Here is a 21,438-nt window from a genome sequence, read left to right as displayed (position 1 = left end):
GTAGAAAATCTGATATGATCTTTATTTACTATGTATAATTTCCTATAGTTTTCAATTTTTTGATTGTGGGTTGGACCTAGGACATGATTGTGGATGAAAAAATACATATAAACTCTGGAAGACATAGTGAAGCAGAAATCCTAGAGTCAATAGTGAAAAATAAGTGGCACCTCTTATTATATACCAAAGTCCCATTTTGTCACAGAAGGACCTGTAAAAAAATTTCTATGACAAGGCGTCTGATGGATTCAGTCAAATTATATAGCACCATTATACATGTAGAACATTTCTTTCTTTATAAACAGAAACTCTAAAATAAGCATACCAGTTCAGTCTTCCAACATAAGCATTATGTTAGAGTTCATGGGAAGTAATAGCAATTAGCAGATAGGGCATTTATAACTTCATTCCAACGTATAATAAATGCTTCACACAGAAATTTTGAAAGCACTTTACCTGAAATCACCAACTAGTCAAAGAATGAACTGGAGACAACACTTAGTTAACTCACAGGAAATTTCTGTAAATTTTCTGGAAAGTATTTTGATGAAGGTTAAATTGCCAATTGAAAATTGTTATCCTTGTACAAACTCTATCAACATTTTCTTTGTTGTCTCGTCTTCCAATATATGTCTTCTTTTGATTCTTTTGAAGTATGAAAATGAAAGATTTAAACATTAGGTACTCAATAAATGCAGGTTGAAAATTTCCACTGTGAGAATGTCTCCCTAAGTCAGCATTTTTCACCTTCTCCTCCTGGAAACCATATAACAACAACAAAAAGACAGAAATTTTAAAAAAAGAAAATCTGCAATCTCCTATTTACAGTGAAGCTAAAATAGAGATATAACCTAAAGACATGTATATGATCTGCCAGAAACAACTTAGGATAGTAAGGAAGAGAACAAAAAATGAGATGGTTGAGAGGGCCCAGTTACTGTCGTTCTCAGAAAAATCCAGCAAAAAATACTCTTCCTACATGTGAGATCCTTACTCTGTGGTGAAAAATATATATCTAGTATTGTCAATAAGAGGGCAGGGACTGAAGTAGACAGGTTGGCAGTAGAAACATTCTTTGGCCTGATTTGGTTCAGAGAAGCAGATGATGTGGGGCTCCACAAATAATCACACAGATGGGCCAAACTTACAGGAATGTCATATTTGCATATTTGTCCTTGGGCAAGAGATAAGGAGAGAGCTTTCCAGTTGTGTACCTGGAGGATTGCCCTGGCCCTTCCCGACTCTGAACTCCCCCACTAGCACAAATCTCCTGCAAATAGCCAAATCATACAATGATGAGTTAAAAAAAAAAAAGAATCTTGAATAACACTGATGCAAAGATATGATATGAAAAATTGTGGCAAAGAACAGCAACAATGTTCCAAGTGATAATGAATGCTTACCATAAAATGTTGTCAAAAAGCAGAAAAAAATTATAACCAAAAATACAATTGTGAGACTTAAAAATGTCATGAAGTAGTCATTCCTAAGAAGACCACAAAGGAAAATGCAAGAACTCTTGAAAAATGTGTAAACATTATGCAAAGCATAAATGTATGGATTTAGGAGAGATACAGAGAGAGAAAATGTGATGTGCATGAACTGAACAAAGAACACAAGTAGAACATAAAAACAGGAATCTGGGAGGACTTTCACTTCTGAGATAGTGGTATAGATGTGCTTTCTCCTGTTCTTCCCACTAAGTATAACTAACAACCCTAGACAGTATGTATAACAAACATAAGAAGATACTGAAAGCAGGAGAGAGGAAGGAAGACTGACTAGGGACCAAAGGACCCCAAAAAACAACACAGTGGTGAGTTACCTGGATTTTCATTTTTGTTTCTTATCAGAATGAATATTGGAGATGTCAATAACTCATAAATGCCAAAGAGTACAAACGAAGAAAGCCCCAACAAAAGCTTGCTAGCCAAAGAATCAGGAAAGAGGAACCTCTCAAAACAGAAAGTTTAGACAGTAACTGCTATACTCTAACCAAATACGATGGGGGGATGGGGGGGGAACTGTGGTCCTACCCACCCATGGCAGCAAAGGCCAAGTGGGGGAGTCTAGACTTCCCTTATTTCCAGGCTTTAATGAGTCAGCCCAACCCCTTAGGGGCTGTGTCAGAGAAATCACAGAAGGGAGCCAGGACTTTCATTCCAAAAGACAGTGAGGGTCCTCCCTATCCCACGGTATCAGTGGCGTTCACATGGAGAGCAGTAAGGAGGCACTTTCCCAAACAGGGAAGTACCAGAGGTCTAGTGGGGAGCCAGAAATCCCACCATCCCTCAGCAGTAATAAGGAGCCCTTCACCACTTTGGATGTCAAAGACACTAAGAGGGACACCTGGACTTCTTTCCCTAACTAGTAGCACTGAGGCACAGCCCTCCCAGCTGCTGGAGTGGGGTCAGAAGAAACCAGCTAAAAGAGAAGGTTTAAATGAGATCCACAGTTTCATAATATTATACCCTCACATGTCTGTTTCAACTGAAAATCACTCATACCAAGAACCAGGAAAACCTTATCTTGGATTTAAGAAAGATAATCAAAAGACACCAACATTGAGATGACAACAATGTTAAAATGACCTGACAAATATTTTAAAGTACTCATCATGAGGATGCTTTGACAAGCAATTACAAATACACCTTATTTTTTTTTCAATAAATAGAGTCTCAGAAAAAGAATAGATGACATAAAAAAGAATCAAATGAAAAAATTTAATTGAAAAATATAAATGAAAAAAATCTCAGGGGAGGGGTTTCACAGCAGAACGGAAGGAACGGAGGAAAGAATTGGTAAACTTGAAGGTATAACAACAGAAATTGTGCAACCTGAAAATAGACTTTTAAAAAATCAGACCCTGAAGGCTCTGGGAAACTATAACAAAAGATCTAATTTTAGAGTAATTGAAGTCCCAAAAAAGGAGAAGAAAGAAGATGTGGTTGAAAGAGTACTAAAAATATAATAACTCAACTTAACAAATTGGCAAAAGACATGATCCTAAAGATCCAAGAATTTTGGCAAACTCCCAAAAGGATAAACCCAAAGAAATGCACATCAAGCATTACCGTAGTCAGGGAAGCAGACTTGGTCCAATGGTTAGGGTATCCGTCTGCCGCATGGGAGGTCCGCGGTTTAAACCCCAGGCCTCCTTGACCCGTGTGGAGCTGGCCCACGTGCAGTGCTGATGCGCGCAAGGAGTGCCGTGCCATGCAGGGGTGTCCCCTGCGTAGTGGAGCCCCACGTGCAAGGAGTGCACCCCGTAAGGAGAGCCGCCCAGTGCAAAAGAGTGCAGCCTGCCCAGGAATGGCGCTGCACACACGGAGAGCTGACACAACAAGATGACGCAACAAAAAGAGACACAGATTCCCGTGACGCTGACAACAACAGAAGCAGACAAAGAAAAACACGCAGCAAATAGACACAAGAGAACAGACAACTGGGGGGGCGGGGCGGGGGAAAGGGAGAGAAATAAAAAAATCTTTAAAAAAAAGAATTACCATAGTCAAACCTGTGAAAACTAAAAACAGAAAAAATTTTGCAAGCAGCAAGAGCGAAATGACATCTTATCTATAGGAGAAAAACAACTCAATTGACAGTTGATTTCTCATGAGAAACCATGGGGGCCACTAAGAAGTGGCCCAATATTTTCAAGAACTGAAGAAAAGGTCAACCCAGAATTCTATATCCAGTGAAAATGTCTTTAGGAATGAAGGAGGAATCAAAACATTTTCAGGTAAAAGAAAACTGAAAAGATCTACCCTAAACAAATGACTAAAGGGAATTTTCTAAACAGAAAGGAAATGATAAAGAAGGAATCTTGGAATATCAGGAAGGAAGAAAGAATAAGAGTAAAAATAAGAGTAAATACTTTATGTTTGTCTTCTCATGAGTTTCTAAGTTATGTTTGATGGTTGAAGCAAAAATTATAACACTGTTAATGTGGTTCTAAATATGAAAATAGGAAAGATTTAAACAATCATATAAATGGGGAAGAATAATGGAACTTAAAGTGAGATTTCTACACTCTTTTGAACATGGAATATGTCAAAACCAGGAGACTATGTTTATTTATGTGTACATGATATAATATCTGGAGGAACCCTAAAAAGCTATACAAGGAGATAATTAAAAAACTGTATAGAGAAACAAAAATGGGATTCTAAAAAATGTTCAAATAGCCCTTAGTTAGGCAGGAAAAAGAAAACAGAAAAACAGATAAGGAAAAAAAAAAACAAAAACCAGAAATATGGATAAGAAAAATAAAATGGCAGACTTAAACCCTAACATATCAATCATTACACAAATGAAAATACACAAAAGGCTGAGAGACAGAATGAATTAAAAAGAAGCTTACTTCAAATATGATGATTCTTATAGAAAGTATGTAAAAGGATGAAAAAATATATACCATGTGAACATTAATAACAGGAAAGGAGTGTCCATATTAATATTAGATTAAGTAGACTTCAGAGAAAAGAAAATTAACAGACACTCAGAGTGACCTTTCATCATGATAAAAGGGGCAATATACCAAAAAGACATGGGAATCTTAAACTTGTATCCACAAAACAACAAAGCTAAAAAATATGCAAGACAAAAACTGACAGAACTAAAAGGAGAACTAGAGAAGTCCAAAATTATAGTTGGAGTGTTCAATGACAGTCTGAAAAGACTACATGATACTGTGTATGTCATACACTTTTGTAGCATTTTAGAAAAAGAGAAAATGTGAAAAAGGATCAGAAATTGCCAGAAGTGGGGAAGACAGCAGGGTTGAATAGGTGAAGTACAGGTAGACTTTTCAGGGCAATAAAAACATTATCAGGGAAACGGACTTGGCCCAGTGGTTAGGGCATCCGTCTACCACATGGGAGGTCTGCGGTTCAAACCCCAGGCCTCCTTGACCCGTGTGGAGCTGGCCCATGCGCAGTCCTGATGCGCAAGGAGTGCCCTGCCACGCAGGGGCATCCCCCGCGTAGGGGAGCCCCATGCGCAAGGAGTGCGCCCCTAAGGAGAGCCGCCCAGCGGGAAAGAAAGTGCAGCCTGCCCAGGAATGGTGCCGCCTACACTTCCCGTGCCGCTGATGACAACAGAAGTGGACAAAGAAACAAGACGCAGCAAATAGACACAAAGAACAGACAACCGGGGGAAGGGGAGGAATTAAATAAATAAATCAATCTTTAAAAACAAAAAAACAAAAAAAAAATAATCAATGTAATGTATAGAGTATAGCAATTAACAGCAATATTCCAATATTTTTACAGCAATGGCAAAGAAGGTACTATAGCGATGCTAAAGATCAATAATGGGGAAGTATAAAGGGAAATGGGAATTATGAAAACATTCTGAAATGGACTGAGCTGATGACAGTACAACTCTGTGATGAAATTGAGAGCCACTGAGTGTACACTTTGGAATGGACTGCACAAGGCAAGGGACCATATAGCAGAGCAAACCCTGTGGTGAATGATGGGTAGTGGTTAACAGTATAAATATAAGAACATTCTCTCAAGAACTATAACAAATATACAATACTAATACATGGGGTTAATAATAGGATGGTTTGTGGGAAAAATACACCAAATATAAGCAATGGACTATAGATACCAGTAATATTATGATGATGTTCTTTCATCATTTGTAACAAATGTGTCACAGCAATGTAAGGTGTTGGTAGGGGATGATGTATGGGAATCCTGGATGGTATGCATGATTGTTTTGTTAACATAAAACTGCTCAAATAAAAAATAAATAAAAAGATAGTAAAAACTAAAATAAACAAAAAAACTTCTGTATTATACTGTAAAGATGGATACATGACACTACACATTTATCAAACTCAGAGTATTTTACAGCACAGAGAGTGAACTTTAAAAAAACATTTAATAGATCATGAGATTCCAGAATGCAGTGCAGAATGTGACAAGAAGTCCGACTGTATTAAAAATATATGAAACAACCTCACTGAAGGGTTTGGGGGATAAGGTGCTGATCTAGATAACTTTGTGTATTAGTCAGCCAAAGGGCTGCTGATGCAAAATACCAGAAATTGGTTGGTTTTTATAAAGGGTATTTATTTGGGGTAGGAGCTTACAGATACCAGGTCATAAAGCATAAGTTACTTCCCTCACCAAAGCCTATTTTCACGTGTTGGAGCAAGATGGTTGCTGATGTCTGCGAGGGCTCAGGCTTCCTGGGTTCCCCTGGGCTCAACTCCTATGTTTTCTCCACAAGGTCAGCTGTAGACTATGAGGCTCTCTAGGCTTTGCCTCTCTCCACAAGGTCAGCTGTAGACTATCAGGTGAACAGTTGTGTCTCTCTCCCTGGGGCTCCAGGTTCACATCAAACTCCAACAACAAAACTCCCAACATTAAAAGCCCCCAACTCTGTCCTTTGCCATGCCTTTTATCTCTGAGTCCCCACACACCTAGGGGTGGGAACTCAATGCCCTAGTGACATGGCCCAATCAAAGCCCTAGTCATAACTTAACCATTCCCAGGTACAGACCAGATTACAAACATAACCCAAAATCTATTTTTATAATTCATAACCATATCAAACTGCTACACTTTGGAAATAAGTGGAGTCTGTAAGATTAAATGCAAAAGTAACTGTACACAAGCACTGTGCTCTAGTTGATAAAGTCACTTCAATGGCTGCAAGTGTTAGTAGTTCTAAATAATTCACAAAAATATGTGCTGGAAATAACAATTAAGTGAATGGATACAACTAGTGACAATCAAGTTTCTCACTGTTGAAGTGGGAATTTACAGATTAGCAAAGGGAGGAGGCTCTATTGCTCTATATATTCAAGGGTTTGAGTTGGAGACATCAGTATTAACTTACTATAGATACAGATGATTATACATAGAAATATTTAAAGATTTGTACATATACAGTTATTAGTATAAGCACATATATTTCCACGGTCTATCAGCTAGCTGACAGAAACTAGATGCAAAGACACCCCAGCAGTAATGAGCACACCTACTACCCAGATGTTGTTTCTAATACCATTCTTCAATAAAAGGAACTGGAAGTCACTGGAAAAATGGCTGATTCTAGGAATGAGTCAAGAATTAGACAAGATGAGCATGGAGCATCATATAATACCATAAAATAAGGCAGTGTTTAAAATAAAAATTATAACAATGATGGGGGTTTATCAAAGGGATATGGTAAAACTCCTGAAAGATCCCCCAATGGCCAAAGCTAGAATAATTTGAGCAAGAATTGAAATAAAATAGAATTGGATTAAACCCAAAGTATAAAATAAGTATCCAGAAATTCATACTGTTATAAATGATTGATTGATTAAATGAATACATAAGTACATATGTAAATAAATGAATGAATGGGGGACAAGAGACAAATCTCCTATGCAGAAGAATCTGAATAATTCATGGAGATACTACTTAAGAGTGGCTTGGATGGAATGGTTTTCTTTCCCAAGAATACAATAAGGAAAGGAGGGAAAAATGTGACTTTACAGTGGAGAAATCTGGCAATTACCCCCTTGGCCAGGTGCTCAAGGTGAACATCAGTATGTTGACAGTATATACCCTTGATACGATGTGATCAGAATCACACTTTACTGGTCTTCTTTCTCCAAAATTTTAACCCTGTGTAATCATAAGTAAATCATAAAATAAATCTGAACTGAGGTACATTCTACAAAATACCTGACTAGTACCCCTTAAAACTATCAACGTCATCAAAAACAAGGGAAGTGTGAAATATGAGAGCTCATTGTAATGGGAAAGGCTGGATGGGATCCTGGAATGGAAAAAGGACATTTGGTAAAAACTAAGGAAATCTGAGTAAAGTATGAACTTCAGCTAATGATAATGCATCAATATTTCTTCATGAGGCGGTGGACTTGGCCCGTTGGTTAGGGCATCTGTCTACCACATGGGAGGTCCGTGGTTCAAACCCCAGGCCTCCTTGACCCGTGTGGAGCTGGCCCATGCACAGTGCTGATGCGCGCAAGGAGTGCCCTATCACGCAGGGGTGTCCCCGGCGTAGGGGAGCCCCACACCCAAGTAGTGCGCCCCGTAAGGAGAGCTGCCCAGTGCGAAAGAAAGTGCAGCCTGCCCAGGAATGGTGCCACGCACACGGAGAGCTGACACAACACGATGACACAACAAAAAGAAACACAGATTCCCATACTGCTCACAACAACAGAAGCAGACAAAAAAGACCCAGCAAATAGACACAGAGAACAGACAACCAGGGTGGGGGGAGGAAGGGGAGAGAAATAAATAAATAAATAAATAAATAAATAAATAAATAAATAAATAAATAAATCTTTAAAAAAAAATTTCTTCATGAATTGTACCAAATGTTTCATATTAATGTAAGATATTAATAATAGGAAAAACTGGGTGTGGATACAGGGGAACTCTCTTTGCAATTTTTCTGGAGATTTAATACTGTTATAAAATTTTAAAGTTTATTTAAAAATTATTTTTAAGGGGGAGTGGATGTAGTTCAGAGGCTAAGCACCTCCTTTTTTTTTTTTTTGAAGCTTCCACGTTTCAATATTCAAGATTTGCAGGCTTTTGATGGAACCTCCACCACGGTAGCAAAATGCAGGTAAAGCTGTCCACAGAGAAAATGTGGAATGGGTGTGGGAACGGTAGCCATGGTGGCTGCTGGGTGTGGGGAACGGGAGGAAGAGATGAGATGTAGAGGCGTTTTCGGGACGTGGAGTTGTCCTGGATAGTGCTTCACGGACAATTACGGGACATTATAGATCCCCCCAGGGCCCACTGGATGGAACGTGAGAGAGTCTGGGCTATGATGTGGACCATTGACTATGGGGTGCAGTGATGCTCAGAGATGAACTTACCAGGTGCAATGGATGTGTCATGATGATGGGAGAGAGTGTTGCTGTGGGGGGAGTGGGGGGCGGGGGCGGTGGGGTTGAATGGGACCTCATATTTTTCATAATGTAATTTAAAAAAAAAAAAAATAAATAATTTTTTTAAAAAAAGGAAAAAACAACAACAACAACAACAACAAATTGGTAGGTGATGGCTATGTACTTAAAGTACCTTTGGTTTAGGAAGACGAGAATATCGATTGTAGGCCAAACAATCTCCAGAATGCAAACTGCCGTTCAGATTCTCCATGATTTCTTTTCTTCGCATTAGTGTTCTTGGGATGCTCGTCTTGGCCTGGAAGTGCTGAGGCTCTTGTTGGGGTTGCTTATTTGTTTTTGTTTGAAAGAGCTGAAAGGGGGGTGGAGCTTAGACGCTTTCAGATTCAAATTATTGGTAGGATTTGTCTGACAAGATGTTGGCTGAAGTTTTGCTGGATTACACGGCGGGATCATCCGTGGCTTCTTGCAAGTGGCAGTCCTCTCTGGGGATGATTCAGAAACTGGAGGTCCCAAAGAATTCAAGACAGATGGCAGCAGAAGCTGTGCCTGGGGCTGAGACCTGTAGCCCACCAGGGAAGACGCGTTTCTTCCACCTCTGGTAGCCTGGTCTACTCTGCTTGACTCGGGAATGGTCTGATGAGAAGTGGGTACAAACTGCATGTCAATAATTTTATTGTTTGCCAAATGGTAAGTCTTTGGAGCATTTGCGGTCACACTTAAGTTTGCTTCAGAAGGTGTACTCTTAGCCACGTCCTTAGAGAACAGTGGGCTTGACGAAAAAGGCTGCTCTTCCAGATTGTAACTGCTCTCTTGTTGCAAGCCATGTGCACAGCTTTCATCCTGAGCTCGGCGCCCTTGTGCAGGCCTTGGAGCGCGCACTCACTGCGGGCCTCGGTGTGTGGCAGATTGGTTAAGTTTTCCCTGAGCATGGTCTGTGAGTCTGGGCAGGCTGCTGGAAGGCTGTAGTACTTGAGGAGGAATTCTTCTCCAGGGTGTTTGGGTATATTTATCAGCATATGTGCATTTTTCCTCTTTAGATTTTTGGTGGCAATTAAACCGAGTTGCAAGTTGATGTTCTAATAGTTGGATTTTTTCATCTTTTTTATTTCCTCTTTAAGTTGTTTTATTTCATTTAGTAAATCTTCATTCTTATATATTTGATCACCATCTTCTGGTTCTGGACTGGATGGCAATGATAGTTGTACGTCATGCAATGAACCACTTCCATCATGCTGATGCAGCAGGTGCTGCAGCTTGAGTAACTGGGTTTTGACAGCTGAGCAGTCTTGGACCGTGTGCCGGAGGGTCATCTCATCCAGTATCACCGTATTTTCTGGTACATCTACAAACATCTTCTGAGCCTGGAAAAATGGGGTCCCTCAATAGCTTTCAAAATGACCCAAAGGAGATTCTCTATAGGGGGAGCCTCTGCTCAGGTCACTGTTCCCTGGGTTTAATCTCCAGAGCCTCCTTAAAAAAAAAATTATTGTTAAGATACATCAAACAATTAAAACAGAGACAAAGGGCATGAACAGACATTACACTGAAAAGGATGTACAAATGGCAAATAAGCACATGAAACAATGTTCAACATTATTAGCTATCAGAGAAATGCAAACTAAAACCAAATGAGATATTACTATACATGTATCAAAATGACTAAAATTAAAAATATTAACAACACCAAATGCTGGTGAGGATACAGAAAAACCAGGTCAGTCATACATTGCTAGTGGGACTATAAAATTGTATAGGCACTGAAAAACTGTTTGGCAATTTCTTTAAAAACTAAACATGTAACTACCATAAGCAGTTGCATTTCTGGGCATTTATCCCAGAGAAATGAAATTATATGTTCACACAAAACTCTATACATAAATGTTTATAGTAGCTTTATTTCTAATAGCCCAATACTGGAAACAACCCCAATGTCCTTCAATAGATGAATGGTTATGCAAACTGTGATACATTTATACTATGAAATACCACTCAGAAATAAAGAACACATTATTGATACACAGAACAACTTGAATGAATCTCTAGGGAATTATGCTAAATCAGAAAAAGCCAAACTCAAAAGGTTACATAGTGTATTGTCTCATTAATATGACATTTTAGAAAACCATAATTATACAGAACAATGGCTATAAAAGGGCAAAATGAGGCATTCATTTAGTGACAGAAATGTTGTGTATCCTGACTATCAATGGCAATATCCTGGTTGTGATATTGTATTATAGTTTTGCAAGATGTGACCATTGGTGGAATCTGAGAAAGGCTACATGAGATTTCTGTTATTTCTTACAATTGCATGTGAATCTACAATTGCCTCAAAATAAAAACTTTATTTAATTAAAAATATTACAAGAGAAATAAGCATAAACTTGGAAGGAACACAAGGGAGAATGGCCACTGTAGAACACATGATAAGAGATATGGAGGACTAAGATGAGAAAACAAACAATAAAGTTAACATTAAAAAATGAGGTGAAAAAGGGGAATAGGGAGTTATTGCTAAATGAGTATGAGTTTTGATTTAGGATGATGAAACTAGTCGGGAAGTAGTGGTGAAGTCACACAGTATTGTCAATGTACTTAAAGTCAAATAATTGTCCATTTAAAATGGATAAAATGATTTTTATATTATGTATATTTTACCACAGTTAAATATAAATAATTTACAAATAGCTACAGAATATAGGCAAAGGAGATACAATGATTGCATTATTAGATTCACCCCCAAAAGATCAGAACAATGGGATATGAAAACATTTAAAAGATTTAATGTAAGAAAAATGTCCTGGATTAAATGAGTTCAGTCTCCTTAAAGAAAGGATATACCATATACCATAGAAAGTTAGACAGAAATGGCCAATAACAAGGTAAATCAAAGTAAAGTTTTTTGATTTTAAGATGGAATTTTTTAAAAAGATTGAGTAGTCAGACAAAAAGCTCAAGCCACTTACTAAAGGGAGAAAAAGCTAAGCTGGCCTCAAATTTCTATTTCTTCATGCTGATATTTTTAATGCCAGAAGAGAGTCAAGCAACACCCACAAAATATTAAAGTAAGTTAATGTGATCCAAAGATGTTATACCCTGCCAAGATGTCCTGCAAGGATAAGGCTGTTAAAACACACACACATACAGCTGAAAATTCAAGAACGCAGAGAATATTTTTCTATAAGCCCTTATTAATGGAATTACCAGGGGACAAACTTCCTCTAAAAAGAAATAACTGGGGAAACTATGGCAAAAAAAACCCCCAAAAAAACACCCAAAACTAGTTGGCACTGAATAAGTTTAACAGTAAAAAGAAAACCTAAACAAATGCAGGGATTATCTGCAAAGAACAAAGCAAAAGTTGTACACTCTGCAATGCATGAATGATAGAAATAGCAGATATTAGGAAGGAATGGGGTAAAAGGGAAGAGATTATCAATATAGGGACTCAAGAAATTAAAAGCATTTATATTTTTTGAAAGCCCATGGCCAAACTAAATAGAAAAGAAATAAGCTAGAAAGATATTTGCAGCTTTTATGATAAAGGATTAATATCTTTATTAAATGGGGTATGTAAAACAATAAGAAAATAATAAAATGTCAATAAATGGGAGTAGGTCATAAACAGACAATTCTCTCTCTCTTTCTCTCTCTCTCTCCCCATATATAAAAGCACACAATGCAATAATGCATTTTAATACATCATCTTTAAAAAATGATAAATTACACATGCTAATGAGGTTCTGTGAAATGGATACTCTCAAACAGTGCAACAGCATTGTAAATTGGACTTTTTAAAAAAGCAGTATGTCAAATATCAAAACAAACTTATATAAACACCTTAAAATGATCATACCCATAGATCAGTAACTCTTCTTCTGGGCATCTACAAGAAGATAATTCCAAACTTGGAAAAGGGCATATAACAATGCTCTAACTTATTGAATACAAACTATGTGCCATTGAATCTATTAATGTTTTACAGGCACTAAATCTCTTAATCCTTATATCTTTGTAATGTAGGTACTATAAAAAGATACATAATATAGAAAAGCTTTATGAAATAATGTGAGACAAAGCAGAATTCAAATTGGCATGTACACACACACATATTCTATGATTGCCACTACATAAAATAAATCTAACAAAGGACCATGAAGTACAAAAATTCTGGAACGTGTCTACTAAAAGCTTTGCAGAGTTTTCTTTACAAAAGACAGATATAATAGGTAGGGAGAGAGAGACACACAGAGGGATGCATGCAGGTTGACTGAATGCTTGTAACTTGGAAAAGCATATCTAAGGACCTTTATATGTAGCTTTTAATTATTTTCCTAAAGCAGAGGTAGGCAAACTGGCACCAATTTCACCACGTGTCCCTGTAGACAATTTTTGTTGGCATTCTGCAATTACCATATGTTCTTCTTTTCTCTTTTTTCTACTCCTCTTTTCCTTTCAATTTATTATTTTAGTTTTCAATCCCCTTTATTCCCACTGTGTTCTACACTTGAAACCATGTTTCTCACAGATGACTGCATCAGAATTACCTGTAGTACTTGCCAACCATAGAGATACCTGGGCTCCATCCTAGATCTATCCAGATCAATATTGCTGGAGATGGGGTCCCAGAATCTGCATTTCACATGCTTTCTGAGTGTTTCTTGCTGGCACTATATATTGAAAACCACTGTCGAACTTGGCAGATAATACTGGCTACTGAAGTAACCGTTGGAGAAAAGAGATTCAGGACCGACAACCGATCTTTCCTGGGTCTGCAAAATTCCATGGAGCAGGGAAATATTGGGATAAAGTCAGGGTTCTTTAGATATAATATATGGGTAAAAACCAATTCATGGATTCAGAGAAATGATTTTGAAAAACCAACATTTTTATTTAAGTCCAAGGATTTAAAAAAATACCATGTAAGTGATCTTTCCCCCATCCCTCCCTTCAACCAGAGTAGCTCTCTGCTTTTATCTGTTTCACACTTAGTATTCCATGAAATATTCATTTAATAAAATGTGAACTCCTTACATTTATTTGCCATATCCACATACCCACTACACAGCAATATAAGCTCAAAGAAAGACATGGAAGGGCTCAGTAAGGGAAGGAAAGGCCAATTGTCCACTTCTACTTATCCGAAATTTAAGACTGATCCCTTTCGAAAAAATATCCAAACATCTTGGACTTTATCTGTTAAAGCAGCAAATTGATAATGCTTAATCTTGGACTTGATCTGTTAAGTCAACTGATTTTTAACTTTTCTAATGCTTGATACAAAAGAAAATCCAAACTTCTACTCGTCCTCCAAAACTCAACCCAGATTCAGGTGAAGATTCCATCCTCCTTTTCCTATCATACCTTATAGGCATTTAACCCAGAATTGTAAATGATTTTATATATATATATATATATAGCTCCCCTCTAGACAATGGGCTTAGTTGTAAACTTTCATCTTGGAAACCCTAGCATAATATATGTATTGAAATGATTGTATGAATCTCATTATAAACCATAGATTCAGTCTTCTGCTTTAGGTAATTTTATGGTATCTGCAGAGCATATTAAAATGTTATCCATTTTAAATTTGTCTTCTATTTTTGGATTTATTTTCTTGCTTTTTGATCTCCATTTGTGGTGAAGATGTTAGAAGAATGATGTTGCCTGCTGCCGAGTTCATGTTCAAAAAGGCACTATATTGAGGTGCAGTTTGAAACGTGACAGCATATGTAAATGTGTTGGTGACGCTAAAAATACATGGATAAATGATGCATGACATCCACAGAGTATGCACAACTTTGTATTTATATAGTACCTACATGTAGACATTAGGATTCTATTTATGCATTTGCCAAGAAAGGGAAAGTGTCTACATATGTCTTGTAAATATGGATCCGGGCTCATGCCCAATGCAGATGCTGCAGGGAGACGGGAGTGGGGAAAGGGGCGTGCAGCTCTAGGCGCGGGCTGTCTGTCAGATCCTTTCCCCAGAATAGTTTTCTGGAAACGTGAACAAAGATGATGGCCCGTAGACAACAGAAATTTATCCAAAAAGGATGAAAATTCTATTTCATAGTGTTTCAGTATTGTGTTTTGTTTCTTTTAATTCTTTGAAAATTGGTAATCTAGAAATGTCATATGTGCTTGCTTTTAGCTAGCCAACGTAATAAAAGAATTCAAGCGTTCCCTTCACACAAACACCTACCCACATGCGTGTTCTGCTTATTATTTTCTTCAGCCAGGAGAGTGACACATGAGACTATGGGGTTTTCATTATGTCTTTGAGAGCTTTGCCCTTTCAGTCAGGAAGATCAGGGTTAAAGCCACAGTCTTAGCACTTAGTATCTGCTGATTTTTATCTGTAATATGGGGATAATTAAGTAGCCACCTCATAGAATTGTGGTTTTTAAAAAATTAAATGATATAATTCTGGTAAAATGATTAGCACAGTAATGGGGATATTTTAAAGTGCAATACATTGCAGCTATTCATTATGTTTACATGCTACTAATATTTCTCCTTTGAATAAAATAGTTTTTGCTTCATTTATAGCAAGACTTAAGGTTAAGTAATATATTTATATTCTTGCATTGAAATATGAATATAATTCCAGAAAAGCTTCACATGTATAGTTTTCCACCCAAAATCTGGATTTTCTTTTCCATTTATTCTGTGGGATTTTATCATATCTTACTCTGAGAAATGTTCGTCTTATGACACTCAAAAAGTGAAGTCAAATTCCATTTCTATCATCCTACTCTGCTCTCAGACTTCCCTTTCAAATTAATATCAGAAACATGCAAGACGTGAGATTGCTTGGGTGGGCGGGGGCACGGAAGAGAGTGCATTTAGTCTGGGGAAGTGAAGAAATTTCTATAATCGCCTTACTTCCCTCTGGTGCCTCGGTTTAAAGTATATAACTGTCATTTTTACAATAGGTAAAATGACTTCGCTGTATAGTTATCAGCTTTTATGACAAAAGAATTAACATCCATAACCACTTAATTAGCATTGTTTCTCAAAAGGTCCTGTCCTTATTGTGCACTTTAGTAGTAACGTTCAACAATGCAAATTCCATGCCTTAAACTTGGAAAACCTGACTTTTTCAAGTTTAATGTTACAGAGTCTCGTCCATATGAGGGACAAGAATGAAACAAATTGGTGTGAGAAGAGAAAGGATGCCTTTTGCTTTTTTCCTTTCCATTAAGTCTTTCGCTTTTTTTCATCTTCCACCCTCCCTTCCTCTCAATTGCCTTGTTCATTTCTTACATTGAAGACAACATGAAAGGAATATAGTGAAGGAAATAAAGGTTCAGACTCTGAATAGAAAATGCACTGATGGCAGTCTGTTCAGTTTACTAGCTCATATAAATTCCTCAGAAGAATAATGGTCAAATATTAGCCCCAAAGCCCCGATCTACCTCCAATGCAGCCTATTTGACAGTTGATCTCTATTCTTCTAACTCCACAGAGCCTTACAAAGATAGCGATAAGTATATGTTAAATCAGTACCCTATAAGATCAGATATGCCACAATCATTATTCTCTTTAAAACAATTTTCTCTAAATAACTCAAGAAATGCAATCTTAAGTAGACGAAAGCAGTATCTCTTTATCAGAATTAACAATAAATGAGAAACTGAAATATTTTTAAACAAGTAAATGAATATTCTTAAATGTGGTGGCTTAGCTTGCAGAACAGCAAAAAGGTTCACTACAGTTTTAAATAATAGTAATACAATTTTAATAAGGTTGCATTTTTTTATTAGGTACATTTAAACACTCCTTCTTATCTCTCATATTATACTCAGCAGTTAAGCAGCTTTTTTTGTACAGCTTTTGTAACCACTTCATTTAACATTAGGTATATCTCTTAGTTTAATTAAAGCATTCCTCTCTTTCAGTAATAGTCAATTGTTTTCAGTTCACCCATTATGTATAATTGTTTTCTTTGATCCATTCAAAACCTGGCTATTTTTCACGGCTAATTAAATCAACACTTGACCACTGCATTTAATGCTTAACTCAGTTTTATTTCTAATCTTGCATACCTGGGCTTCTGCACATAATACCCCTTGAAAAGATTGCTCACATTATTAAGTTACATACCACCTACAACTTGTCCCTGTAAGTAGAGGCAAAGTGTATGTTTCAGGAATTCCAGCAGAGGGCAGTCAAGCAAGAATAATCACTTTTGCAAAGGAGAAATTGATGATGATGTTGCCTGATATTTTTTCAAATCAACTTAACATCAGAGTGTGTGAATGTGAATGTATATGTGTGTTGGGGGCTGGGGGTGGGTGGAACAAATGTATCCTTGGTGAGCCAACTCATTTCTCACTTAACCTCTCTCTCAGCTGAATAAGAGCCACTGTGTGCACAAGATAAGAGACAAGATATTTTCAAAACACTCCTAGTATTAAAACCAAAGCCATAAATTCTGTTACAACAACTGACATTTTCATCACTCTTTACTTTGGCTTCGTTTACATTTAACGGATTTTGAGAATAAGTTCCTATCATTGAAGAAGTACCCAAACTTTTGAATACTACTTCTTGCCAAGAAATTATTTAAATAAACACATTTTAACTAAAAAGTATTAATAAAAACAAAAGTAAGTTCATTTCATTTTTTTCATGAGAAAAAATATTTAGAAGATATAGTCTTTATCCTTATTTAGGAGACAGGAGGTGGAGTTTCTCATCCACAGAATGCGCAGTTATAACATGAGTGACGACTCCTACCTGCCTGTCTCTGGCCAATGAGTTCTCAGATACTTACCATCTATTCATTTCCAAAGAGGCCTTCCACTACCAACAACTAGAAGCATCACACTGCTAGAGACATAGAAGTTCATTTCTTCCTACCTTACTCTATATCTAGCGGTATGCTGGTAAATGTTTGACAATTAGTTCTCTGCAGGGAAAAAGCCCCGATTCATCGTTTTTGTCTATTTCAATAGTGCAAACACTTCCACCATGGTCAATTTCAAACTATCAACATGAAGTCACTGAACATAGAGCTGGAAAGAGATGCACATTAGCACTCCATTATATAGCATTTCTACCTTACAGGTACAATACATCCAAAAACCTGGAAAGAGAACAAATAAAATGTAGTAAAATACCTAGGAAGTGATGTTTTGAGAATTTATTACCTTTGCTTTTCATGTAATTTATTTAATTGTAAGTTTGTATTGTTGTGTTTTTTTTTAATGGTACAGGGGCCAGGGATTGAACCCAGGACCTCTTATACAGGAAGCTGGTGTTCAACTGAGTCACTCACATCTGTTCCTCTCAGTTGTCTGTTGTTTCGTTCTTGTTTTTAGGACGCACCAGGACTAAATCCAGAACCTCCCATGTGGAAAGCAGGTCTCAACTGCTTGAGACACATCCACTCCCCTGGTTTAACTTTTAATAATGGCTGTGTTTAATAATGGACTTGCAAAATTCCTGGAAATTTAACAATTATCTCTCACCAGCTGGACTGAATGATTCCAGCACACTATGAACATATCGTACCTTCCGGCACTTAAACCTAAGAGAACTAGGACAGCAAACAAATTGCAGTCAAGAGTGAAAATCACCATACTTCTCATTTAGGACATTTCATCATCCCGTGCACTCTAGTTTTCTAGGCACGGAAAATAATATTCCCTCAATGGATTATGCTCTAACTTTTAAAATTATTTTTTTCTCCCACTAGACACATATTTTCATATGTCATCATTCATGTGCCACCTTTGTGTTTTTCCTGCTATATTTGTCAACCATCTATGTTATTATTACTATTTTTAAAGTAACTTAACTTCTAAAATTTAAATAAGCTTATTTAAAAGAAAAACATCACATCCATAAAAGGAAAATCATGATCACTTTTCATGCTTAGGCATTAACCCTACAAATAAATGATAACAGCAAAATGTTAGGAAATTCTAACTAGATTTTTCTGCTTGTTGACACTTTGTATTTGAGGTCTGCTTTCTTTTAGCAATGCATTGAAAACATGCTAGCACCAATTAAGACTTTCTCCTTGACATAACCAGAAGGGTTGAGCAGAATTGTAAAGGGACTTTTGATTTGCTGTTGTTTACTGCCATGCCTATGTCCTTACACATATATTTCTCTACAGTACTAAAATCATCTCACCTCCAGTGGTAGGTTGAATTATGTGTCCCATTCTACACATGTTCTTAATCTTGATCCTCATTGCTATGGGTGTGAACCCATTGTAAATAGGATCTCATGAAGATGTTATTTTAGTTAAGGTGTGGCCCATCTGAATGCGGTTGGGCCTTAAAATGAATTACTGGAATTCTTTATATGCAGAAGAAATTCAGACATAGTAGGAAAAAATAACCATGGGAAGGAGAGGAAGCTGGCAATTATAACCTGAAAGAGAAAGGAGAGGTCATCACCATGTGACAGGAAAGCCAAGGAGCTCAAGGACTGCTGCCAGCTTAGACACTGTGAACCCTGGGAGGAAGCAAGCCTTCTAGCCTCCCAAACCATGAGTCGATAAATTCCTACTGTCAAGCCAATCCATTCTTTGGTATCTGTGATAAGAGCCAGCAAATTAAAATACCACCCACTGAAGGTACAAATCCCTAGTTCTTAATGGCCCAGCCATTTCACCAACCATTCAGGTTTAAAATCTCAGAATGCCATTTTCCTTCTCCAGATTTCAGGCTCTTTCAATTCTACTTCAAAATTAGGTCTCTTACGATGTGAATTTGGGCAAATTACTTAACCTCTGCTAATCCTGAGTTTCCCACTTGGTTTCTATGAGCTTTAAAAATCCTTACAGCAGCAATTGCATGGAATGAAATAAGTGCTCAAAAAATGCTAGCTATAATTACTGTTCTGGTGGGGTTGTCATTATGATTATAAATTGATTTACCTATGTGGTTTTCCAGCTCATGGGAAATTAGAGAATTAAATTTACAAACATTCAGAGATTACCAGGGATTAGGACTCTTATGACAGAAAGAAATATCCACTAAATTCCTGCTCATATATCAAAAAACAACCTATAAAAAAACAGAATTATGGATAGATTTTTAAAATTAACAACTCTATTTCAAATTCACAAAAATAAAAGAACAGAAAAGGCAGTTGAAAATGTTACAGAAACATTATTTCTAAAAAGTTCTTGTTCAGGCACTTGTATCTCATCAATTCCAACTTCTAACTCAGTTGTTCCTCTAGTGTTGAGGAAGATTAATGAAAATAATGAACAGATATTTTTTAAGTTAGAGTAGTGAGGAAGCATGGAGGACTGGAGCAGGGAGCCGACATCTCTCAGCAGATCTTAAGAGATGTTTAAGACTGTCATTGAACAACAATTGGGGCTTATAATCAAGACCCGAGATGATCAAGGAGTGTTTAAAATATATTAAATTGGGAAACGGACTTTGGCCCAGTGGTTAGGGCGTCCGTCTACCACATGGGAGGTCCGCGGTTCAAACCCCGGGCCTCCTTGACCCGTGTGCAGCTGGCCCATGTGCAGTGCTGATGCGCGCAAGGAGTGCCCTGCCAGGCAGGGGTGTCCCCGTGTAGGGGAGCCCCACGCGCAAGGAGTGCGCCCGTGAGGAAAGCCGCCCAGCGTGAAAAGAAAGAGCAGCCTGCCCAGGAATGGCGCTGCCCACACTTCCCGTGCCGCTGACGACAACAGAAGCGGACAAAGAAACAAGACGCAGAAAATAGACACCAAGAACAGACAACCAGGGGAGGGGAGGGAATTAAATAAATAAATAAATCTTTTAAAAAAATAAAATAAAATAAAATATATTAAATTATCTCTTTATTTGGGCAGGTTAGTGTATAACACATTTTATTAGCATGTTTGAATTTATTAAGTTGGTTAAATATGTATGATTTAATGATTTTGTTATGTAAGCAAAGAAAAAACACTGGAAAAATATATACCAGAATCTTCATAGTTGTTATTTTTGGATTTGGGGTTGTGGGTGATTTTATATCCTTTTGTGTGATAACTTCCAAGTTTTCTAAAATAAGAATGGGTACTATTCTGCAATCCATAAAAACAATGTATATTGTAAAAAAGTCTTTGTGTTTAAAGGAAAAACTTTACTTCTTCGGAAACTTTGGATAAAAATAGTATCTGCTTTCCTTATTGTTACTGATTGAATCATTACTGTTGGGCTTTTAATTTCACATTATTAATTTCAGTTCATAAAAACATAAGGGACAAATCAGTTCAGAGCTAGTCCCATTGATGAACATTGACGAATTATTTTTAATGGATTATAAAAATGTATGTCTTTTTGTCACTTCTGGTTTATTGAATTCTTTTCTATTGAGTTTTCTGAAAACATGTAATCATTATAAATCAACTGTAATAAGAAAACATGAGCACATAATTCAAAAGGTTGTTGAGGCAATAAATGAAATTGTGGTTATGAATGTGATTTATAAATACTCTCATAAAGCAATGCCAGTTATTATCAGTATATTTTGGATTAACCTAAAACTCTCTTTTTAATTTTTAGGTTTGTAAGTGTGCTCTGAATAGGAGATAT

The 21,438-nt window shown here is 37.0% G+C and overlaps 1 pseudogene; it reads right to left on the bottom strand.

Moving 5' to 3' along the window:
• LOC101445968 (uncharacterized) overlaps positions 1-18,486 on the bottom strand; it is a 45,268-nt pseudogene extending 26,782 nt beyond the window's left edge.
• Positions 18,487-21,438: the final 2,952 nt, after the last annotated feature.

The sequence above is a fragment of the Dasypus novemcinctus genome, chromosome 26, assembly GCF_030445035.2.
Source record: "Dasypus novemcinctus isolate mDasNov1 chromosome 26, mDasNov1.1.hap2, whole genome shotgun sequence".
Classification (NCBI taxonomy): Eukaryota; Metazoa; Chordata; class Mammalia; order Cingulata; family Dasypodidae; genus Dasypus; species Dasypus novemcinctus.
Note: the sequence above shows the minus strand (reverse complement) of the source record. Positions and strands in the feature narration are given on the sequence as shown.